At 42.4% G+C, this 13,903-nt stretch overlaps 1 protein-coding gene across 4 annotated transcripts in view; it reads right to left on the bottom strand.

The window, feature by feature from the left end:
- The window catches only part of PLD1 (phospholipase D1), a 156,173-nt gene extending 144,185 nt beyond the window's left edge, over positions 1-11,988 (bottom strand). For 3 of the 4 annotated variants that reach the window (XM_080657756.1, XM_080657758.1, XM_080657759.1), the window contains exon 1: positions 11,796-11,988. The gene's annotated coding sequence lies outside the window, so the exon portion shown is untranslated. Of the gene's footprint in view, positions 1-6,216; positions 6,238-11,795 lie in introns of those variants that run through there. The other variant, XM_080657757.1, reaches the window with a different exon arrangement.
- Positions 11,989-13,903: the final 1,915 nt, after the last annotated feature.

Here is a 13,903-nt window from a genome sequence, read left to right as displayed (position 1 = left end):
TGACCTGTTAAACAGAGTTATGAAACCCAATAACCACATTTAAAAGCTATGCACATAACTTAAAGTGGTCTTAGTAGAAGGTAAGATGTGTATTTAACTTTTTCCTTTATTCCTGTTTTAAAGATTAAAAAAAATACACTTTCTACTTCCTCCCTGTCTTCATCTAGGGAGAAGTAGAACAATTAGAATGGATTTCTTGCTAATTAATCATCCAGATATCTCCTAGAAGGCGTGCCATGAACCACAATGGTTCTAAAAAAAAAAAAACCACACACACAAAACTGCTTTTAATTCTCTACCCACTTATTGTTACTGTCATGAATCAGCCTCTGGATTCAGAGATTTTCAATAAACTGCATCAAACAACTCAGGGTTTTACAATAAAAGAAAAAAGAAAGGCATGGGCCTGCTCAAAGTCAGAGGGCAAGCGGGAAGCAGAGCAGAGTTTAGGGCAGTGCGTCCCCGAGGATTCTGACTGAGAGCTGAGTCCAGAGGCCACAGAAACAGGAGGTGTACACTAACTATGAAGAAGCAATGACGGGGTAACCCAAGGCCTGGGTCAGCCCAGGATGGGGGCTTCCCAGGCCTGAGAAATCCCAGGAGAGAATCAAATGCATCCGTTTCCCTCAACAGACCCAAATTCCCAGTCCAAATGAGACCAGTAATGGATTACATTAAAAACTTGCAACAAGTGTGCTAAACCAACCTCACTGCTGGTGGCATTGTTAATGCATATGCCACTTTCAGGCATAATTTAGAAATGTTTGTAGAGCCACAAAAACCGTTATCCTCTTTGATCTGGTAATAACACTTTAAAAAGATGGGAAAAGGGACATGCAGGAAGTTGTCCACCACCAAGAATAAAGGTAGATGCCTGCATTGAGGTCTAAACACACAAGCACAGGCTGGGGTTCCCTGGGTTGACAGCTGTTTTGTGAGAAAGCCTTGGGAAGTTGGGATGAGCCAACCTCAGCATAGGGCTCCTTGGGAGGGAGTAGCATGAACAGTGGGAGCTCACACTGCAATCAGCTGAGCTGGGTGTGAGTCCCCGGTTCTCCCTTCCACAGACTGTGGCAAGTTATTCAAATTCCATAAGCTTGGTTTAGCCAACTGTAGAATGAAGATACCATATTTCCATGATTCTAAGATGTACTTTCTGTCCCCCTCCCGCAACACACATGTGCAAACTTTTTCTGAAACTGACATGACTCCTGTACTTCCTGTCTACATTTAATAGGATGGTATTTTCCTTGTCTATTTTATCTGAAAAACTAAAATTTAATTGATGGTGTGTCTTGCCATTAATAGTGTCATAGAATCAAGGAAATGGAATAGCAATGCCCACCTCGGTATTGTTATGAAGATTAAATGACATAACATATGTAAGGCACTTTGGCACACTACCTTGAAAATAGTAACTGATCAAAAAGTGACACGTGTTATTATTATTTGTGAAAGATCTGATGCTCTCTTGGGATACATTATCAAAAGAGCAGCACCCAAGAAAGTAGCCGGCAATCCCAGCCTGCTAGTAGGTTTACACTGGGAGTATGTGTTTAGTCTGAGGAACACAACAAGGCAAACCATGTATAGTCAGAGAATAAGGACCAGGTTGGAGAAGAGTTTGAAAAACATGCATTATGAAAAATGGTTGAAAAAAATCTGAGCTTTTAGGCTAAACAAAAATGAGAGGCCCTTCAAACACCTCAAGACATATGGGTGTCAATAAATGTTTCCTCTGTGGTTCCAAGGGAGAGAGCTGGAACTCAAGGATGGATAGTCCATAGAGGCCTGTGGCACTTCAGCATCAGGGACAACTTCCTAGCATGTTGCGCTCTCTAGGAATGAAAGAGCCCTGTGAAATGGAGAGCTTCCTAAGACAGAAAGCGTGCCATCAGCACCTGGATGGCGCCAGTTCAGCACTCTAGAATTCCATGCCTGACTCTTCCTCCTCCAGGCTAGACCTCTGGGGGCCACTCAGAGTGGAATTGCTCCCAGGCCTCCATTAGCACAGGCTGATGGGAGGGAAAGTTAGCACTAAACTGGCAAAAAGGGAAGGGAGAAGAAGACAAATTCACTGGGTTCCCTGGTATTGTAACAACTCACATGGAAGGCAAGACTCAGTTTGGAGGTTGAGAACCAGCAAATTCAAACTCAAGTGGCAAGAGGCAGTGACTCTGGGGCCATGGAGTGAAGTAGAAGTCTAGCCCTCAGAGTAGGCACTTTGCAAGTCCTGAAGACAGATACTACCACCAGCGCACCTGATTTATTCCATGTAAATGTTCCAGTTGGAGTCCATTTAAGGTGGAAAAGGTAAAGGGATTAAGAAAAAAAAACACAAAAACCAAACAGCTCATAGACACAGACAACAGTATGGTATTAGCAGAGGGGAAAGGGAGTGTGGGAGAGAAGAAGGAAGGTAAAGGGGGTATAAATGCTGATGAAAGCAGACTTGACTTGGGGTAGTGAACACACAATACAGATAATGTATTATAGAATTATATACCTGAAACCTACATAATTTTACTAACCAACACCACCCCCGATAAATTCAATAAAAAATTAAAAAGTAATCTTCAATTAAAACTATTTTGATTTAAAACAATAGTATATTCAGCAAATCCCATATTAGATGAGTTTATAATTATGTATTATCACCTCTTCTCTTGTCAATCAAATCCTGTGAAAATTTTGCCAAAATTGTAATCAAATATTTAGTTTCTATAAAAGCATGTTTTCTATTTACAATTACAATAGGTACTATTAATTTTTAAAAGTCTATTCTTTTATCATTAAAAAAAAGAGATGCAGACTAGTTGTATGAATTACAGCAAACTCTTGGTGAGATCCACATTCTTTCTTTCACATGTAGGCCAGCTTTCTTATTGCCACAGTTACGTACATACTTTTTCTTAAATTAACCCTCTATCCACAAAAAAGAAAATGAAATCACACTGAGACACCACTAAAATAATTATCCCTTTATCTATGTATTACAGAAAAAACCTTTACCCATACTCTATGAAAAACTGCCAAGATCTCAGATTAGAAGAGAAGTATAACTTTGGACTATATCTTTTCATCAGCATTCACTTAAATACTGGTACTAAGCTTGCTGTGGACTTTGTGATTCAACCACATTGTCAATTCTACAATCAGTTTATATAAATCTCCCTGAGCAAAGGTGCTGGGTATCAGCCTTGGCCAACAAACAAGCATCTTGCTTACATTGGGCAATCAGTGGATAGTTTTACCAAGTCAAGTGAATGGCACAGTAAGACCTTCATCACAGTCTTACTCCCCAGATTATGCTACTTTTGATCCTCCGTTTATCAAGGTTCACCTACACATCTTTTGTCCAAAGACATTTCTTATAACTGATCCCTCTGTAAAACCAGATACAGTTAGGAATCCATATAAGGTAAGTTCAAAATTCTTATTTCCACTGTATTGATCTTGGGTCAGGTGCTAGGATGGGGTCTAAGAGCTCAAAGGTCGATAGCTCTCCATCAGGGACTCACAGTCCGGGGCGGGGGTGGGGGGGTGGAGGGGAAGGGAAACAGGCCTTTAATGGTTAATGTTTAGAGTGTGAAAAGAAGTGAAGTGGAGCCCTGAGGGGGAAGTGCTCAATGTGGGGATTGGGGAAAGTTACTGCTGGAAAGGCACATTGGAAAGGGATCCTGAAGACCATGTAGGAGTTCACTGAGCAGGCTCAAAAGGGGAGCACATTCCAGGAAAAGGAGCTGCAGTGTGTTGGACTATGTAATCTAAAGAACAGTACAAAATAACCCTGATATCTAACCAAGAGAGCAAAGTAGAGTGAGGACCATGATAATTATCTTCAGCTATCTGGGGGACTATCTGACTAGGCATTTGTTTCTCCCCTTGATTTTCTACTATGAAAATCAAGGGGAGGAAGGTACCTACAAGAGTGTACATTTCAGTTTAATATGTATAAGAACATTCCAGTAAGCAGAACCATTAAACAAAGAAACTAGTTGCTTTGAGCAGGCAAGTTTACATCATCCTATCTAATAAAAGAGTAATATGCAAATTAACCATCACTCCGCTACACCCACAAGCCATGCCCACCAGCCAATCAGGCGTGAGTATACAAATTAACCCCAACCAAGATGGCTACGGCCATGGAGCGAGCAGGAGGCTTGGGTTTCCCCAGCAATGGAGGAAGCCAAGCTTTCCGCACACCCTGGTGGGCCCTGGCCTCCATCAAGGCTACAAAGTTTCAATTATAGAAGATAAATAAAATGGTGGCAGCCACAGAGCTGGAGAGAGCAGGAGGCTTGAGTTGCCCCCAGCGATGGAGGAAGCCAAGCTCCTGCAGCCCTGGCCTGCCAATTATAGAAGATAAATAAATCCCAACAAAAATGGCTGTGGCCATGGAGCTAGCAGGAGGCTTGGCTCCGCTCCAGGCTACAAAGTTTCAACTATAGAAGATAAATAAATCCCAGATGCCAGGGCCTCCGCTTGGGTCACCGGGGGAGCGTGGCCAGCCTGCAAACCATCACAGGCCCCTCGCCCAGGCTGCCCCACACCCCAAGGGGACCCCCACCCTGATCCAGGACACCCTTCAGGGCAAACCAGTTGGCCCCCACCCATGCACCAGGCCTCTATCCTATCTAATAAAAGAGTAATATGCAAATTGACTGTCACTCCAACACACAAGATGGCTGCCCCTGTGTGGTCAAAGATGGCTGCCCCCATGTGGACACAAGATGGCCACCACAAGATGGCCAGCAGGGGAGGGCAGTTGGGAGGGACCAGGCCTGCAGGGGAGGGCAGTTGTGGGCAATCAGGCCAGCAGGGAGGGCTGTAAGGGGTGACCAGGCCAGCAGAGGAGGGCAGCTGGGGGAGACCAGGCCAGCAGGGGAGGGCAGTTGTGGGCAATCAGGCCAGCAGGGAGGGCAGTTAGGGGTGAATGGGCCAGCAGAGGAGGGCAGTTGGGGGAGACCAGGCCAGTAGGGGAGGGCAGTTGGGGGGGGACCAGGCCTGCAGGGGAGAACAGTTGGGGGGGGGGCCAGGCCTGCAGGGGAGGAAAGTTGGGAGGGGACTAGGCCTACAGGGGAGGGCAGTTGGCGGGGACCAGACCTGCAGGGGAGGACAGTTTGGAAGGACCCAGGCCTGCAGGGGAGGGCAGTTGTGGGCGATCAGGCCAGCTGGGAGGGCAGTTAGGGGTGAACGGGCCAGCAGAGGAGGGCAGTTGGGGGAGACCAGGCCTGCAGGGGAGGGCAGTTGGGGGGACCAGGCCTGCAGGGGAGGGCAGTTGGGGGTACCAGGCCTTCAGGGGAGGGCATATGGGGGGGACCAGGCCTACAGGGGAGGACTGTTGGGAGGGACCAGGACAGCAGTGGAAGGCACTTAGGGGCGATCAGGCCTGCAGGAAAGGACAGTTAGGGGCAACCAGACTGGCAGGGGAGGGAAGTTAGGGGTGACCTGGCCGGCAGGGGAGGGCAGTTAGGGGCAATCGAGTCAGGTGGGGAGTAGTTAGGCGTCGATCAGGCTGGCAGGGGAGTGGTTAGGGGGTGATCAGGCTGGCAGGCAGAAGCAGTTAGGGGCAATCAGGCAGAGGCAGGTGAGCGGTTGGGAGCCAGTAGTCCTGGATTGTGAGAGGGATGTCTCAAGGGGTCCCAGATTGGAGAGGGTGCAGGCTGGGCTGAGGGACAACCCCTACCCCATGCACGAATTTCATGCACTGGACCTCTAGTGTTCTATAATTACATTATGGTGATGTTTATACTAAAAACACTGAATTGTACACAAAGGGATTAACTTAAGGGATTAATGTAAGTTAAACACTATTGATGAAGCTGTTAAGGAACAATTTCCAGGGTGCAGTATCAAGTGATCTCTAGTCACTCATGTGGCTGCTGTCTTCCAGAACAAGCATGGAAATCAGATGTGAAATAATTAAGCCTGTACCCAAGAACAAAATGTTCACACAACAATGAGGAGACTGCAAACCATGCCTGTGGAGTTGGAAGTGTTCCTTGGAGGCATAATAGGCCTTTAGGCTCTTTTTCTAATGTCATTAGGTAAATGCTGAATGGCCTTAGCTTTTGATTTTTACCAACCCAGAAAAAAATGGAAATATAATCTCATTCACCATGACTAAACTGTTTTTAAATTAATAGAATGGAATATTAGAAATAGTCACAACGGGGGAGTCAAAGGACCTCAAAAGAATCAAATCAATAGAACCTTGTGGCCTTCAGGACACCATCATTCTGGGCTTCATCTGTAAAATGAGGAAGGGAAAGAATGGAGTCAACTTCTCTCAGATTCTTCCCCGTCTTCATTATACCAGTCGAACCATCTCTTCTGAGAATTGTCTTAATACGTTGACTTGTCCCTTTCTAAATATCAACTGCTTTTAGACCAAGGAAGCATTATCATGACCCATTAGAAATCTGTGCAAGTGTCTTACCTGGACTGACGTTTCAAGTATTTAAATAGGCTCCATCCCACATCATTTATCAAACTATCTACCTTATAATTGTATTCGCTATACCAGCTGACTAAAATTTTCAACCCAATGCATAAAAATCAAAAGGCAGTTTCCTACAATAAGCATAAAGACAGCAAAATAATTGTTCTCCAAAGTAAAAGTATCCTCTCCTTTATAAAAATTGATCTTGCCTCAACTCTGGCCTGTCATTCCTAATCTATTTAAATTTTTATTATAAAAAATAATATTTTTTTTCTCAAAATGAACCTTAAATTCATAAACTATTTGAGGAAATTAAAATCGCTCTTAGAGTCACCAAATTAAATAGATAGATTATGGGTGATGTTAACCTACTATTAAATTTGGGTATGTCTTGTTCTCATTATTTTTCTCTACATGAGTTTTTATTTTTTGAATATAAATTAATCATGTTTAAAAATATTATTATGCAGAAAAGTATAAGAAAAATATAAACTAGCAGAAATTGCCACTTCAAAATAATCTGTAAACCCTATTAACTTCGGCCATCTCTCTAAGTATAACACACGGAGAGAGGTATATTTTAAACATGGCCAAGTCTGTGATATACAAATAATTTGATAGTGTTTTAAATTTTTTAAAATATATTTTTATTGATTTCAGGGCGGAAGGAAGAGGAAGAAAGAGAGAGAAATATCAATGATGAGAGAGAATCATTGATTGGCTGCCTCCTGCATGCCCCCTACTGGGGATCGAGCCTGCAACCTGGGCATGTGCCCTTGACCGGAATCCAACCTGGGACCCTTCAGTCCACAGGCCAACGCTCTATCCACTGAGCCAAACCGGCTAGGGCAATAGTCAGTGTTTTAACTTAAAGATCTAGCACCACCACTTCTTTCTATTACAATTTTTCATAAGTAAAACTGGAATCTTATATAATAAAAGGCTAATATGCAAATTGTCTCCTCGACTGGGAGTTCAACCGGGAGTTTGACCAGGGGACAGGGCCGGACGGCCAACTGCCCATGGCTCCTTCCCCCAGCTGGCTCCACCCCTAATCGGCTCCCCACCCCGATCAGGGGTGGAGCCAGCCAGCCAACCTCTCATGTCCCCTTCCCCTCCAGCCAGCAGGCCCGATTGGCACTGATCAGCACCTATTGGAGCAGGTCTGCTGGACCCCACCCGTGCACAAATTTGTGCACCAGCCCTCTAGTAGTTACATAATGGTCCATCATGCAATTTTCCTCTTCAGTATGTTTTATTTCTAACTTTTCATGATAATAAATAATACTTCAATGAGTATTTTATACTAAAAGCTTTCACACTCCTACTTCAAAAATTCCAATCTATCACCCTATTCCTTTTGTGATTTCTTCTATTGGTTTTAGGACGAGAAGTACTTCCCCATCCAAAGATCAGAAGTTTTGTTGTTCTTGTTCCTGTTTTTTAATTTGTCTCCTTAATCTATGGACTATATTTTAATACATCGTTAAGATTCCAAACTTATCTGTCATGTGTTTAAGTTTTAGCCAAATGTAGGTTATTTGCCCAACATTTTCAAATGTGCATTTATGTTTTTAAAGGAAATTCATGCCTCATATTCTTGCCTTTCTACCAAGCCTCAGGACTGACAAAATAACCAGAGCTTTGATTATCAGCAGGAAGTCATACTGGGAGGAATGCAGAGGCCCTCACACAGGCCAAATTCAAGCTAAACAATCAGAAGGTCCAAGTTCCTGGCCTCAGTGTTTTATTGTTGTAGCCTTAAGAAGTTTCAAGAGTTCCAAGGTCAGTTTATGTAGTTGAAAGACAGTTTTCAATGCTCTGGGCTTATTCGCCAGTGTAGACTAGGTCACCATGGGTCTCATTTACTGACCACGGGGAAACTCTGTCCTGCCTTAGGTCACCACGTTCTTGCCATTGGTCATGAGCAGAACAGTTGAGAAAGCAGAGCACAAGCTCACCCCCAACCCAGCAGAAAATGGACACAAAGGACATGCCTTACCAGTTGACAGTGGGTCAACAGAAACATCTCTGAGTGTGAGGAGCAGCACAGATGTCAGTATGTACATGGCTGCTTCTCATTAATAATAAATACTTCCTGGGCCGATTTATTTTTCCTACCGCAGAACCCCATCCCCCACCATCCCTCCAAGGCACAATCCTGTTACTGCTGCTTGCTGGTTGCTATGACCTGAGACAAATTACATAACTTCTCTGGGACAGTTTCCACAATGAGAAAATGGGGATAATAAAGACAATTGACCTCTTGGGGTTGCTGTGCGGATTAAATAAGATGCTTAGGATAGTACTGCCCTTAGGAAATGTTTTTTGAGTGCTAGTTGTTGTTATTATTATTATTATTATTATTATTACTCTTACCACTGCCTCTACTACTCCTATCATGATTGCTGTTACCATCACCCCCAGAAATGCCAGAAGGTGAAACTGAAATTGGGCTCTTTAGAATGAAAGAGGGAACTTGGGAGGTCTCTGGTCAAATAAGTCCTGGACTAAAATCTGTCTTCAGCCTTTGCAACCCCACTGGGAAGTTAGTATTTATTGTCATTACTAAAATAGTGAATTTCTGGGGTGGATGGCAACACAATCTCTCCCGCTTTCTGTCCCCACTTTCTGATACGAAAGCACAAGACCCATGCAAACTGGCACCTTCGATGAGCGTGGTTTACAGGGGGTCTAGGCAAGAACAAGGTGGAGGTGGCACTGTTCAACGGAGCCGCTACATGAGTCTCACAAGGTTGAAACTGCAGATCAAGAGCTGATACCTCCCAAAAGACACAGAGTGAAGATCAAGACTGTGGGCAGGAATAATCTGAGGTGTGTGAGCAGAACAGGCTCCTAAGTGAAAATTTAACAAGGGTCAGCAGTCAGAAAAACCACCGCTAGTACCACAATTACTCCGACTTATTCATTCCTTTTTTAGAGTGCCTTTCAAGTTTCCCAGGGTTTCGAGTCTGGGCCAATTCATGTCAACATAGTTTACCTAAGGGTTTATCTCCAACTTCAAAACTCAGGTTCATTTTAAAAGGAAATAAGGTTCACATGTTTCTGGATCGTCGGCAAGGTGCATACGCCTCTGGACATCAATCAGACATCCAGAGGACTTTAAATATCAACAAGAAAGTGTCTTTATCCAATTCACTTAATCAACTCAAAGCTCAACTTAAAATGAGAGAAAATGCCCGTCTCTATTTAATTTTTGCCAAAAGAAGAAATGTAACAAAAGGAAACCAGTCTGGCAAGATGAGAACAATAATTGAAATGTGTGTTCCAGGCCTAGAATCAGGAATAAGATTTGCTTAGATATATTATCCCAAAATTATAGATTTTGAACACTCTATAGTCTTTTTTTTCTCCCCATGTTTGGAAAAAACTTATTTTAATGAACATTCTTTGGAAAAAAAAAAAACTAAAACCTGCCTTTTAGGGAGTTTATCCTCTTATTCTATCCTTTGCCTCATTGTTTATTTCTGTTTCTAATCAGAAATGAAGCACTTTCTGCAAACAGAAACTGAGACCTACCAGACATAAATGAGCTTTTTAAGACTTTTATCCGTGGAAGAGAAGCACAAACAAATAATCAATGAGTAAAATGTCTCAACATGGTTCTTTTAAAATCTCTGGGTAGCTACAATCAGATTGACAAAAGTCTCCCTTTAAAAGTTAAATTAAAAACTGATGAACAAAATAGAACCAGAGATATGGATACATGGTACAGACTGACAGATGTCAGAGGGGAGGTGGGGGTGTGTTTGGGGGGAGGTGGGGGGAGGTGGTGAGATGAAAGTGAAAAGACTAGCCAAAGAACATATATGCATAGCCCATGGACACATACAACAATGTGATGAGGTCCAGAAGGAGGGGAGGGAGGGGCAAAGGGAGGGGAATGGGGGACATCTGTAATAGTGTCAACAACAAAAATAAAATATAATTTAAAAATTTTAAATTATAGCATTTAATAATTAATAATAGTACATACATGCCACAATAGCATAATTAAGCAAGCCATAGCAATCTTTGCCTTTTTTTGGAAATCTACTAAAAACCTAGTAGATTTGCTGTTAGAGAAAGTACCTGCAGAGGCAGGGCTATAATATGGCTGCCTAGTTGTGTCTTAGGGTATAAAGTACAATCAGTTTTGTAATCCTGAAGTGGCATGCAGCCATCACTTTTACAACTTCAGCCTCAGCAGAAATGGTAACTGGGATCCTTAAAACATAGCAAACCACCTTGAAGATGTTTTTTAATTACCTAGTTCTGTCTGCCTTCTCCCTCTATGCTACTTTTTTAAAGAGCTGAAGATGGAGAACGGACCCTGTCTGAAAACACTGTATTTTCCGGCAAGGGGGCGGGGGAGGGGGTGAGAGGAGACTAAAATGGCAATAACAGAAGTGGAGTACATATTTAAAAACATTAGTACATTATCTGGAACGAAAGTGCACATAAAATAACAGAAAATCAAGTGTATTTCATAAAGTGTTGTAAACTTTAAAACATCATCCAGCTGAATGCCTCTTATAGAACAACTTCATGCTGGGTTACTTTGGTGACAGATTCACAAAGGTGAAGTTGCTCTCCAGATCTTCAAGTGAATAAAATTAAGGAAAATGTTCTCATGATACCTAGTTGTGTTGACTTAATTTAATTGTGTTACTGTCAGCAATACATTTGTATCTTACAAGGCGCATTCCATCCTTCCAGTCATATTTACTCCTAGAGCAAACCTCAGCTTCTGCGGACGCACAAGCAGTGACAATCAAGGAAGGAATTCAGTCCAGCTTAGTCCACCTGTACACTCTGCCTGCATCCATTATTAGGTATTTTATGAGGCATTCCAGAAAAATGCCAGACTTTTCAAAGATATGTGGTCCATTGTAACCATCAGGAATAGGCTCTGGGGAAAACCATGCACCAGGCAGGCTCACGAGTGGGAGGGACAACACCGCTGGTGGGAGCACAGCACCCTGCTCCCTGACGCTCACACAGAAAGTCCAGCCTGCCGTGTACACAATCGTAGCTATGCCCAGAAGATTTACTGGGAGGGCACCAAAAGAGTAATTCTGAAAAAGGAACTGAAAATGCTTACAAACAAGTACAAATCTCAAGCCTGCAAATCCAACACTCATGGGTCATGTCTTCTGGGATTCTGCTGCATTGCATTCAAGAGTCAAACAATGCTTACACTATCAGGAGACTCAGAACCCCAAACCTCCATTCTGTCCTAAAGGAACACAACAACAGCACAAACACTACGCTGTCATCTCATCGCCCAGCGCGCACAGAGAGCAAGTCTGACAGATGCCACACAAAGTTCAAAATGTTATGTACTAACCTGGTGCCCCTGTGAAAACAGTGGCTTCATGTTGCTTTAATGAAAGAATCCTTACTATGAAACTAATCTCCAAAGCAGCTGATAGTCAAGAAGAGGTGGGGGAAAAACACTGACAGCCCAGGGAATCCACACACACACAGGGAAAGCAGACTGTTCCCTGCTTTTAGCCGCCTCCCTACAGGCAACTAAAGTCAAAGCCAAGCCCACAAAGTACTTTAGCCTATAAGCTTTAGTAATGAACTCGAAACCACACCCCATATGTTAACTAGACACTGGGCTGCTGTGAGAAATAAAATCCACAGACAGAATGAGCTGAGGCTTCAGGCTTCATGTGTGCTTGCTGTCGGCGAAAGCTATAACACAAAACTTAGCACAAAGAGAATTCACACCCTCACCCCCCCTTCAGACACGGCACTAAAGTGACTCATTTATTTTAAACAAGAGCAATACAGTCTGCCCTCCGTGAAGGCCATGAAATGAGTTTTACATGGTTATCCAAGTTGGGTGGTGGTGGTGGGAAACATAAACATTGCAATTGCACATTGCATAAGAGGACACATGGAGTTATTGTTTCCGAGTCTCAGAGTCACACATCATCCAGATTTTCAGATTTTTTTGGGGGGTGGGGTGGGGGGGAGGAATCACATTAAAAAGGTCTAAAACTTCATTAACCACTAAAGTCTAAAGTTCAAGAGGAAATGTATCAAAGAACCTAAAAATTCACTCATAATTCAGTTTCACCATCTGCATTTAGGTTATATGTATATAGTAAAAAAAATTATTTTTGGAGTTTTGGAGTTTTTTATAGTTTAAAATGGTACTTACTATGACTCACTATCATTTCAAAGTATAGAATTTAAATTTATTTTTCATTCTAGGAAAAGGTAATTGATAATTTCCTTAAGGCATTTATATCTTAAAAGTCAATAATATTTCAGCATAATGCTTATGAAAGAATAAGAAATGCTCTGCTTTTTAACATAATGGGTCTACAATACACACAATTTCCCCTTAATTTTAACTCCAAGAAGAGCCTCAATTTTAATAGCTTGATTTCTCTTCTATTTGAATAAGAGCTATATAACATAGTGGTCCAAGTTACCTAACTTTATTGTTTCTTTTAAGCCATAAGACTGAGCCAAATATTCAAAGAAAAACTTGATTCACTGTTGCCAAATAGATTTACATGTATTTCTGGTAAAATTCAAGTTACTCAAAACCTATGAAACGTAAGTCATTAACGTATTAGCTCAACAAGATCAGGAAAAACCCAGAGACTTCCTCATACCTTAGACTTCCTGTCTTCCGCACCCACACCTTGGTCTTGGCTTAACATTTTCTCATGGAGTCACTTTAGATTAGTGGTTCCCAACCTTTTTTTGGTCATGTCCCACCTAAGCATCTCTAAAATCCTGATGCCCCCCCCCCATGATATATAATTCTTATTATTCAAAAAGTGAACTCCTATTCATGTGCAGGAAGCCTAAAAGGCCAATAACTTGGTCTAAACAAGCTTCCAAAGAACATGGCATCCATGAAAGAGAAAAATAAAAGAATGAAAGGACAGTTGAAGTACTGAGGAAGAAATCACTAAGAAATTGTTAAAAAATAATACTAATATGAAGTGATATGAAAAAATAGCAAGTAATGTTTCAAAAGATATGATAGAGAACTGAAATGCATAAATATGTCACAATATATATTTATATACTGTATATGAAGCCCCTAGAACAGCCTTGGGCAAACTACGGCCCGCGGGCCGGATCCAGCTGTTCTATCCGGTTCTCTTGCTCTCCCCTCCGCTCCTTTACTTTAAATTTATATTAGTTCACACAAACACTCCATCCATGCTTTTGTTCCGGCCCTCCGGTCCAGTTTAAGAACCCATTGTGGCCCTAGAGTCAAAAAGTTTGCCCACCCCTGCCCTAGAACCATAAGAAATGAAAAAAAAATTCACTGTTAGTAACTCATTCTCAAATTGCCCCCCTTAAAAGTCAAATTGCCCCCCATGGGTGGCGTGTCCCATGTTGGGAACCACTGCTTTAGAATGAGAGGGGCAAGATAGTCACCTCAGTGAGAAAACTACCCTCAAGGTCTGTGGCCCATGC

Source organism: Plecotus auritus, assembly GCF_963455305.1.
Source record: "Plecotus auritus genome assembly, chromosome: 2".
Taxonomy (NCBI): domain Eukaryota; kingdom Metazoa; phylum Chordata; class Mammalia; order Chiroptera; family Vespertilionidae; genus Plecotus; species Plecotus auritus.
This window is presented reverse-complemented; position numbering and strand designations above follow the sequence as displayed.